This window comes from Saccopteryx bilineata, chromosome 10 (assembly GCF_036850765.1).
Source record: "Saccopteryx bilineata isolate mSacBil1 chromosome 10, mSacBil1_pri_phased_curated, whole genome shotgun sequence".
Lineage (NCBI taxonomy): Eukaryota > Metazoa > Chordata > Mammalia > Chiroptera > Emballonuridae > Saccopteryx > Saccopteryx bilineata.
The window spans coordinates 33,898,165-33,909,549 of record NC_089499.1 but is presented as its reverse complement, the minus strand read 5'-3'; the positions used below and the strand labels follow the sequence as shown (position 1 = coordinate 33,909,549).

General features: G+C 44.1%; 1 non-coding gene across 1 annotated transcript; it reads left to right on the top strand.

The window, feature by feature from the left end:
- Positions 1–982: 982 nt before the first annotated feature.
- TRNAD-GUC (transfer RNA aspartic acid (anticodon GUC)) lies at positions 983–1,058 on the top strand. Its single transcript has one exon. It is a non-coding gene; the product is annotated as a tRNA-Asp (tRNA).
- Positions 1,059–11,385: the final 10,327 nt, after the last annotated feature.

The window sequence follows — 11,385 nt, the reverse complement described above, 5'->3', positions numbered from 1 at the left end:
TTCAGAAAAATACAAAAATAAATAAATAAATAAATAAATAAATAAATAAATATAAAAAGTTTCGGGACTCCTGCCCTAATGTGTTAGCTCATGTATATGTTAAAGCATAGGTAATTAAACCCCTATCAGCAAGATTGGTTTGGTTGTGTCCAAGCCATCATTTTCCTAGGACAAAGGTTCCCCTTTTTGTTACTATATTTTCTGTTTCTTTGCAGTCATCTCTTGGCACTGTAAGAGACTATTTTACTGATATAAAAAACAGCAAGAAGCACTCTCATGTCTGGATAGCTTGACTAATTTAATTTAATTTAATTTAAATCCTCCATGGAAGTTATTGCATATCCAGCTCAGTTAAGTCCCTGTTTATTATAAAGAACATTTATTTGTAAAACGATTAAGTCAGTGTTATTAGTAGGAGTCTTCTGTAAATTATTCCTAACAACAAGAAGGTGGGCCTGACCAGGCGGTGGCGCAATGGATAGAGCATTGGACTGGGATGGGGAGGACCCAGGTTCAAGACCCCAAGGTCAACAGCTTGAGCGCAGGCTCATCTATTGTAGCTTGAGCAAAGCTCACCAGCTTGGACCCAAGGTTTCTGGCTTGAACAAGGGGTTACTCAGTCTGTAGTAGCCCCATGGTCAAGGCATATATGAGAAAGCAATCAATGAACAACTAAAGTGCCACAACAAAAAACTGATAATTGATGCTTCTCATCTCTCTGCGTTCCTGTCTGTCTGTCCCTATTTATCCCTCTTTCTGACTCTCACTCTGTCGCTGTAAAAAAATATAAAAATAAAAAAATAAAGTACTCTTTAAAAAAAAATAAAAAGAAGGTAGTCAGTAAGCGAAATACAATTGTGGGTGTCTTCATCCTATACAGAGGGTTAACAAAGTTGCAGGGTTAAGATGATTACAAAGTTGAGCCAACTGACTGACAGAAGTATTGAATGTGATAAAGAGTTTAATAAAGAGTCCATAACTGGCCCTGGCCGGTTGGCTCAGCGGTGGAGCGTCGGCCTGTCGTGCGGGGGACCCGGGTTCAATTCCCGGCCAGGGCACACAGGAGAAGCGCCCATTTGCTTCTCCACCCCCCCACTCCTTCCTCTCTGTCTCTCTCTTCCCCTCCCGCAGCCAAGGCTCCATTGGAGCAAAGATGGCCTGGGCGCTGGGGATGGCTCCTTGGCCTCTGCCCCAGGCGCTGGAGTGGCTCTGGTCACAGCGAAGCGATGCCCCAGAGGGACAGAGCGTCGCCCCCTGGTGGGCAGAGCGTCGCCCCATGGCGGGCGTGCTGGGTGGATCCCGGTCGGGTGCATGTGGGAGTCTGTCTGACTGTCTCTCCCCGTTTCCAGCTTCAGAAAAATACAAAAAAAAAAAAAAGTCCATAACTATCTCTTCTGCTCGTTTACATCACATGGCTGTAGCAGAGATAGCCCTTATCCAGGGAGGGAGCCCTTTTGCTATTGAAATCAAGTTGCTGACTGTAACATTTTATAGTCCTATGATGATCTCCATGTTCTTGAATTAAAATTTTATGTAAATTTGATTTTAGTAATAAAAACTTATAGCCTAATTGCAACAATACCCAATTAAACCTAGGAATCCTCTAAGCTGTTGTGTTTCCAGGGTTAATTAGTAGCCCATTTTTAAATGTAAGATAACCCAAGTATTTTACTGGAGGTAAAGAGAATCAGAGCTTGTCCTAGAGCATAAAGTATTTTATCTATGAATTGGATTAGAGTGAAATCTTTGGAAAATTTAGTACTATTGAAATCAGCATTTAGTATCTAAGATAACAGGTGGGACTCTCCATATATCCCTGGGGCGTTATTTTCTAACTAAACTTGTAACCTTCCCAGTTGAAAGCACAGACGGTAGGGGCTTTGCAAGCTCCGCTGAGACTGGTGGGGCCTTTGATTCTAGGAGGAACCAGAAAAGATTCTTCTGGTTGTGGAACCAGAGAATGTGTCAGGGCTTTGGTTCCTATCCTTTCATTTTACAGACATGCTCAAACAGGCACTGTACAACTTTATTATCATTGAAAAATATTGGCAACCCACAGGAATAGCTGGTAATAAGATTATGTGGATTTGGAACAACAGGATGTCTGGAAATAACTATCTTGTTTATTAAGGTGACCAACTTTTTTGCAATGAAAAGAAAGACAAAAATAAATTGAAGAAAACAATATTGTCAATAAAAGAAACATTCGCCTGACCTGTGGTGGTGCAGTGGATAAAGCGTCGACCTTGAAATGCTGAGGTCGCTGGTTCAAAACCCTGGGCTTGCCTGGTTAAGGCATATATGGGAGTTGATGCTTCCAGCTCCTCCCTCCTTCTGTCTCTCTCTTCTCTCTCTGTCTCTCTCTCTCCCTCTCTCTCTCCTCTCTAAAAATGAATAAATAAATAAATAAATAATTTTAATTAAAAAAAGAAACATTCATTGCAACAATAATATACTATAATATGATAAATGCATAATAAAAATATTTGTAATATTTTATGTTGTAATTATGCTTACATGCCCATTAATTTTTTTTATTTTTTTAAAAGCTCTTTTTTTTTCTTTTATTTTTATTGTTACAGAGACAGAGAGAGTCAGAGAGAGAGACAGATAGGGACAGACAGACAGGAATGGAGAAAGATGAGAAGCATCAATTCTTCCTTGTGGCACTTTAGTTGTTCATTGATTGCTTTCTCATATGTGCCTTGACGGGGGGGGGGGGGGAGCTACAGCAGACCAGTGACGCCTTGCTCAATCCAGATGAGCCTGTGCTCAAGCTGGCAACCACGGGGTCTCGAACCTGGGTCCTCTGTGTCCCACTCCGACGCTCTATCCTGGTCAGGCCATGCCTATTAATTTTTAATAATAATTGTAAGAGGGCCCTGGCCAGTTGGCTCAGTGGTAGAGCGTCGGCCTAGCGTGCAGAGGACCCGGGTTCGATTCCCGGCCAGGGCACACAGGAGAAGCGCCCATTTGCTTCTCCACCCCTCCGCCGCGCCTTCCTCTCTGTCTCTCTCTTCCCCTCCTGCAGCCAAGGCTCCATTGGAGCAAAGATGGCCCGGGCGCTGGGGATGGCTCTGTGGCCTCTGCCTCAGGTGCTAGAGTGGCTCTGGTTGCAACATGGCGATGCCCAGGATGGGCAGAGCATCGCCCCCTGGTGGGCAGAGCGTTGCCCCTGGTGGGCGTGCCAGGTGAATCCCGGTCGGGCGCATGCGGGAGTCTGTCTGACTGTCTCTCCCTGTTTCCAGCTTCAGAAAAATGAAAAAAAAAAATAATAATAATAATAATAATAATAGTTGTAAGAAAAAAGTACCCATTTAGAACAAATATGTCACATTACATGCAGTGGATCAGCTCTGCATCAATTGAATACGGACATTTACAGATTGGTCTTCCAATATCAAAAAGGAGGACATGTAGGAGGACACTTTTCGAGGGAAGATGGAACTTACAAAAGAAGGACTGTGATCCCTAAAGGAGGATGATTGGTCACCTTATAGCACTGAGATCCTGTACAAATCTCCATCCCTTTCCATTTGTTTTTTTTACTGGAAGGATAGGTAAATTACAAGGACCTGCGCATGGCATTATAAGTCCCCTTTTTAAGTAATCTTGTATAATGGGCTTAATTCCAGTTCAGGCATCAGGTCTTCAAGGATATTTATTGGTGAATATTGGGTAGAGGTAAGTTTTTATTAATAATTATTTTAGGCCCTGGCCGGTTGGCTCAGCGGTAGAGCGTCGGCCTAGCGTGCGGAGGACCCGGGTTCGATTCCCAGCCAGGGCACACAGGAGAAGCGCCCATTTGCTTCTCCACCCCTCCGCCGCGCTTTCCTCTCTGTCTCTCTCTTCCCCTCCCGCAGCCAAGGCTCCATTGGAGCAAAGATGGCCCGGGCACTGGGGATGGCTCTGTGGCCTCTGCCTCAGGTGCTAGAGTGGCTCTGGTTGCAACATGGCGACGCCCAGGATGGGCAGAGCATCACCCCCTGGTGGGCAGAGCGTCGCCCCATGGTGGGCGTGCCCGGTGGATCCCGGTCGGGCGCATGCGGGAGTCTGTCTGACTGTCTCTCCCTGTTTCCAGCTTCAGAAAAATGAAAAAAAAAATTATTTTAATAGGAGTGGCTAACTTGATTTTGCCAAGTCTCAAGACTGGCAAAGAGTCCAAAGTTGCCTTGGAATTTCCTGCATAGACATTCAGCCACAAGATTATTTTTCTTGTGGAAGTTCTTTTAAAATTATTATTTTCCCAATTGGTTCAGTATCTGATTTACTTCTAGATAACTGGTTCCAAGAAAATGTTTAGCCCATTAAGTTAACCAGGGCAAACTTGTTTAACAAAATATATATTGCCCCTCAATTTTCCCTCATTTGAAACAGGTGGATTAAGGACAGTTGAGGCCCCGGGTACAGAAGAAAATATTGGGCCCCTTATAAAAAAGAGAAAGACAGGGAAAATAAAAACACATGTTAACCATATTTTTAAATAAATAAAAAATATTATGTACTATTAATGTTAAAATGGCACATATGAAACTGTTGGGCAGATAAAATGTATTATGCTCACTTTGTTAAAGTGGCGCTGCCCACGTGGAGGCCGTTGCCCAGGTGATATTAATGTTTGTCTCTGTGGGCTAAAGGCAGGCAGAATCCTTGTAGCCTGGGGCTTGGTTTTGGGATTAAGCCTTTCCACCCTTTTTGATGTGGGGTGGTACAATCCCATCAGGCCTCACAGAAGTGACTTTGTATTAGAGACTTCCCTATTTTGTATATTGGATTAAAGGTTTTGAATCTACACTATAAAATGGGGGCAGAACGAGAGTTTGCTCTCTTGGTTCCTGGGATGATTAGCATGAGAGAGCAGAGGGAGCAGAGCACAGAGCAGAAAGAGGCCATGTGGCCAGGAGAAGCAACCAAGATGGCGGAGTGCTGAGTGAGATGCCAGTTTGTGTAGTGTTTGTATCTGGGATAAGGAAGGAGATGGGGAACTGAGGAGACTAAGGCTGGTGAGCTAGAAACCTTTGATTCTAGGAAACTTGGATAAGTCAGTAGCTTTGTGAGCACTGAATGTGAGTGGGTTTTGGAGCCCTGTGTGTTTGTTTTTACTTGCCCGCCGGTGCAAGCTAGGATTAAAGAAAATGACCCACCGGTTTTTGGCTCCATTGTTTCTTTACCGACTGTCCGAATCCAATGCGAACCTGCATGGGCTGGGCTGCTCTGATAGTGGCCCTGGCCACGTCTCCTGGCTTTACAGAAACCAAACTTGGTGTCATTAGAAAAAAATTGTAAAATTGGGGTTTTGCGGGGCTCTTCAGAAGTCGGGGCCCAGGTTATGTGTCCAATGTGCCCGCTGATAAATCCCCCTCTGATTGGAAAGGAACTGGCTTTGATTTAACAATCACTGGTTGATTAGATATTCTTACCATCTGCACATAAGTTTTACTCTGAAGTAGGGGCAACTTAGTTGGGTAGGGTTAAGAACAAATATGTAGCCTCTGGTATTTACAGGGGCCTTAACAATTTCGCCCTTTGTAAGGGTAATTTTTTTTTTTTTTTTTTTGTATTTTTCTGAAGCTGGAAACAGGGAGAGACAGTCAGACAGACTCCCGCATGTGCCCGACCGGGATCCACCTGGCACGCCCACCAGGGGTGACGCTCTGCCCACCAGGGGGCGATGCTGTGCCCCTCCAGGGCGTTGCTCTGTTGTGACCAGAGCCACTCTAGCGCCTGGGGCAGAGGCCAGGGAGCCATCCCCAGCGCCCAGGCCATCTTTGTTCCAATGGAGCCTCGGCTGCAGGAGGGGAAAAGAGAGACAGAGAGGAAGGAGAGGGGGAAGGGTGGAGAAGCAAATGGGCACCTCTCCTGTGTGCCCTGGCCAGGAATCGAACCCGGGACTTCTGCACGCCAGGCCGATGCTCTACCACTGAGCCAACCGGCCAGGGCCTGTAAGGGTAATTTTTATTTTTACTAAATTGTTAGTAAGGAGAAAGAAAAATGCCCTTTCATAATCCTTGGGACAATATATGCTTACTTCTGTTTCTGTTATTACACACACACACACACACACACACACACACATATATATATATATATTTTTTTTACAGAGAGAGAGAGAGGGATAGACAGGGACAGACAGACAGGAACGGAGAGATGAGAAGTATCAATCATTAGTTTTTCATTGCACGTTGCAACACCTTAATTGTTCATTGATTGCTTTCTCATACGTGCCTTGACCGCGGGCCTTCAGCAGACCGAGTAACCCCTTACTCGAGCAAGCGATCTTGGGCTCAAGCTGGTGAGCTTTTGCTCAAACCAGATGAATCCTCGTTCAAGCCAGCGACCTCGGGGTCTCGAACCTGGGTTTTCCGCATCCCAGTCTGATGCTCTATCCACTGCGCCACCGCCCGGTCAGGCTACATATATTTTCAAATTCCATTCCAGTTTCCTATAATTTTAAGGTGACCTGGCTTTCTACAGTGAAAACAGACTACTCTAAGAGTTTCTCAGCAAACCCTGTTTAGTAATTCTGTTCCTTTGCTCCTAGAAACTGTAAGAATGAGACGGCCCTGGAACTCCAGGTGTGCAGGCTTTATTAGAGGAGAAAGACCTGCCCGAAAGAAGGGCGCTGAAAACAGACTGAGGGAAAACTTTATAGGGTTGGGGATAGCCTCGAGCAAGGGTGTGCTGGTCTGTTCAGCTTCCTGGAATGCTCCTCCTTGGGGTGATTGACCAGCTTCCTGGAATTCCTTTGTCCCAGGGGCGATTATCTGGTAATTAAGGGTGGGGTCAGGCAGCCAAGCGAAACAGCAAAAGGGCAGTTTGGAATTCATGTATCTATCAGAAATCAGTAAATATATTATTTGGAATAGGTCAGAACAGCCCCGATCACATGTTCTAACAATTAAATTTTAAAGTTCTTTGTGAACCCATCATGGTCCTAGATAAAAATCGGGAAATCTTTCATGTAGGTTCATTCTGTTCTGCTCTAAGAAACATACACAATTGCTGGTTCCTCTCTGTATGGCCAGTAGTAGCGGCCATCGTGGCCATCCACATGCAGGTTCCCATTGGATTCTGGCAGACGGTAAAGAAATAGTGGAGCCAAAAACTGGTGGGCCATGCCTTTATTCAAGTCTTGTACTGGCCGAAGAGCAAACACACAGGGAAAACACTTCCCTTTCACTCAGAGCTCACAAAACTACTGACACATTCTCTGGTCCCACAACCAGGAGAATCTTCTCTGGTTTTTTCCAGAATCAAAGGCCTCACCAGTCCCAAAGCCCCTCACCTCTGGTTCCCCAGCTTCTCCTTCAGCACTCTGCCTTCTCTCTGCTCTCACTCTGCAAAAATAGCTTTACTCTCTTTCCCTGACATCTTGGTTTCTTTCTCTTTCTCTCCTTTTAAAACTTTTCTGGTGCCAAAACCTCTCCTTTGGCAAACATTAGCATGACAATGGCCCTTCCCAAACAAGAACGTAATTAGCAATTTCACAGATCACATACCTGGCACTGCCCAACACCATTTTTAACAATAAAAGTGAGCAAACTCAAAAATCATGTTTTACAAACTCATTTGCCCAACACCCTCTGACTGAGACTAGCTTTCTTCCATAGGGAGCTGCTAGAATTCCTGAATTACTCTTGTCCAAATTCCTATTCTTAGTTTCCCTTAGGTCAGTGAAGGGGGGTTGGAGCTGGAAGCATCAACTTCCATATGTGCCTTGACCAGGCAAGCCCAGGGTTTTGAACCAGTGACCTCAGCATTTCCAGGTCGATGCTTTATCCACTGCGCCACCACAGGTCAGGCTTTGTATTTTCTTTTTTTTTTTTTTTTTTTTTTTGTATTTTTCTGAAGCTGGAAACAGGGAGAGACAGTCAGACAGACTCCCGCATGCGCCCGACCGGGATCCACCCGGCACGCCCACCAGGGGCAACCCTCTGCCCACCAAGGGGCGATGCTCTGCCCCTTCGGGGTGTTGCTCCGCCGTGACCAGAGCCACTCTAGTGCCTGGGGCAGAGGCCAAGGAGCCATCCCCAGCGCCCGGGCCATCCTTGCTCCAATGGAGCCTTGGCTGCGGGAGGGGAAGAGAGAGACAGAGAGGAAGGGGGGGGTGGAGAAGCAAATGGGCGCCTCTCCTATGTGCCCTGGCCGGAAATCGAACTCGGGTCCCCCACACACCAGGCCGACACTCTACCGCTGAGCCAACCGGCCAGGGCCTGGGATATTGTATAGTGGGTTCAAGTGTGCTGCTTGTGGGCTGAGCTCCAAGGGAATTTTACCTCCCAAGTCATCTCAAATCCTCTTCCATGTCTCAGTTTCTCTCCCTGACTGCCCAATACAGCCAGGAGGACTCAACGCACTAGGCAACCAACCTTTATGTCAGGGGTCCCCAAACTACGGCCCGCGGGCCGCATGCAGCCCCCTGAGGCCATTTATCCGGCCCCCGCCGCACTTCCAGAAGGGGCACCTCTTTCATTGGTGGTCAGTGAGAGGAGCATAGTTCCCATTGAAATACTGGTCAGTTTGTTGATTTAAATTTACTTGTTCTTTATTTTAAATATTGTATTTATTTCAGTTTTGTCTTTTTACTTTAAAATAAGATATGTGCAGTGTGCATAGGGATTTGTTCATAGTTTTTTTTATAGTCCTGCCCTCCAACGGTCTGAGGCACAGTGAACTGGCTCCCTGTGAAAAAAGTTTGGGGACCCCTGCTTTATGTGCATGTCCTGGATGAGTCAATTATTAAATTTTAGTTGAATTTGTAAATCCCTATGGGGTGACCTAAACGTCATGAGGGATGCCCTCTTGACACCTCCATAGAGATTCTTAGTCACTTAAGAATACCTGAGATTCAAGCTAGAGCGAGGAAATGCCCCTTATCTTCAGAGCTGAACAAGTTCAGACTCTCATTTATCCACAGAGGTTTTCTTTGTTTAGACTCACAGTAAAGTAGTTCCCATTGTAAAAGGCCAAAATTAAAAACCAACTATTCATTATTTATCCCCCTGTGTAAGGCCAGTATCCGCGGCCACCATCATAGCCACCCGGCCGGTGCAAGTTTGCATTTGATTCTGACAGATGGTAATGAAACAGCAGAGCCAAGAATTGGTGGGCCATTACCCTTAATCCTAGCTCGCACCCGGCAGGTGAGAAATACACAGTGGAAAAACACTTCCCTTTCCATTCAGGGCTCCCAAAGCCACTGACTCATCTGAGTTTCCTAGAATCAAAGGCTTCTACCTCACCAGCCTTATTCACCTCTGTTCCCCATCTCCTTCTCTCTGCACAAACTCTGCACAAACTGGCTTCTCCTTCAGCACTCTGCCATCTTGGCTGCCTCTCCTCTGCAAAGCTGATGGCAGGATCTGAGAGAGAGAGCCCCGGATCTGCTTCATTTTATAGTGTAGAAATTAAAACCTTTAAGCCAATTTACAAATAAGAAAGTCTCTGATACAAATCCACTTATCTGAGGCATAAATCCCACATCATGCAATAGTAAAGGGTGTGGGGAAAAGCTTAGTATTAAGAAGATCTTAGTATTAGAAGGAAGTTGAAAAGATCTTAGTATTAAAAAGCTGGGAAAGGCTTAGTCTTAAAACTAAGCCTTAGGCCAGTGGTTCTCAAAGTGTGTACCAGGGTGCACTAGTGCGCCCTAGAAGATTTCCAGGTGTGCCCTATGGTATTCCAGAGAAATATGTGCCTTCTGGGGACCAAAAAACCATCAAGGTTGTAAAGCTTAGATTTTTGGGGGACAGAGGTGTGAGAAATTGGCTGTAAGCTGACAGTCTACCCAACGCCCCCCCTCACTTGCCTGATTAGGTTGCAAAAGGCTGTTAAGCTGTGGTGCTGGATTGTTTACATTTACCCTCCATGTTCCCTGGAAAGACTGGAGGCAACTTTCTTCTATCCTTTGTTTGGTGTAAAGATGATATGTATGGTGAGGGTTTTCTGCACTCAACACAATTAAGAGTAAAAAGAGAGAAATTCTTCAATGTATTAATGAGAAAATGAGAGTTTGCCTTTCAAATATATGCCCAAACATTGAAGAAATTGCTAGGACACATCAGGCTCATGTTTCTCATAAACACAAGAATGAAAAAACTTAACACATTCATGCCAGGACCTGCTGAATTTACTAAATCTTACTAAGAATGTATCTATATATATAAAAAGATAACTTTTTGTCATTTTTTTTATTTTTTAACCTCTCTTTTTTATGAAGTCTAAAAAGCATAACTCAAAAAATGTAACATAAAAATGTTTTTAATGTCAGAATAAATTTAATTTTGTTGTATTTATTTTATTTAATTACCATAAAAGCATGCTTGGACTTTATATATTTTTTCTTTAATATTTGACTTAATTATTGTAACATATTTTTCAGAAATTTGTATATAGTGCGCCTACAATTATTTGTAGAATTTTAAATGTGCCCCAACTTCAAAAAGTTTGAGAACCACTGCCTTAGGCTATGAGGACCTTGCAAGCATACAGCCTGTCTCCCATACCCAATGCAAACTATAAGTGAGCAAACATATACATCATATTTACAAACTTATTTGACTAACAATATGTTCTGCCTTAACCTACCTAGGCTTTCAAAATTTAACCTTTAGGTTCACCTTGAACATTTCCAAATACAGCTCAAATAAAGTCAGGATCTCTTACCTTAAAACAAGAAGGTCCAGAATTCAAAAAAAAAAAAAAACTCACCCAAGTTCACCAAAAGCAAGATGAGGATCTGTTGGGACTCAATGTGCCCTGAGGCCCTGAGAGTACTAAAGCACAGGTCTGAGCCTGAAGGGTGGTCCTCAGTGAGCTTCTTTGAAATCCTGCCGACTATGCCAATTAATGTAAAAAAAAAAAAAAGAAAGAAAGAAACAAGAAAAAAACAAACAAAAAAACAACTTCCAAACCTGTAAGAATTTTTATGAATTCATTTGAGCCAAACTGTTGACAATTGCCAGGAAGCAAGTCTCGACAAATTGAGAAAGTGCTCTGGAAAATGGCAGTTTCACCACTTATTTTATACATCAGAATCAAAGGGGAAGACATAAGGGGGTTACATGAAATTGATTGGTGATAGATCAGAGAGGAGAAAGCAAAGCAGGGAAATCTCTGGGATTGGGTAAAAAGTAAAAGTGTATATGCTGAAACTTTTTTAAACAGGTGGGAGCAAGACAGTTAACAGTTAATGGTTTACATAACAATAACAATGTGGGATCTATTGAGTTCTGCTCTGGGGGGATGTCTGGCCCCTTACATTCCAAAGGCATGTTAGCAGGTACATTATGTAGATGCAAAAGAGAGCAGACAGGCTTGAGTAAAAGCAAACATTGACCTTTGTTTAGAGCTGTGATAGCGAACCTTTTTATAAAAACCTCCCAT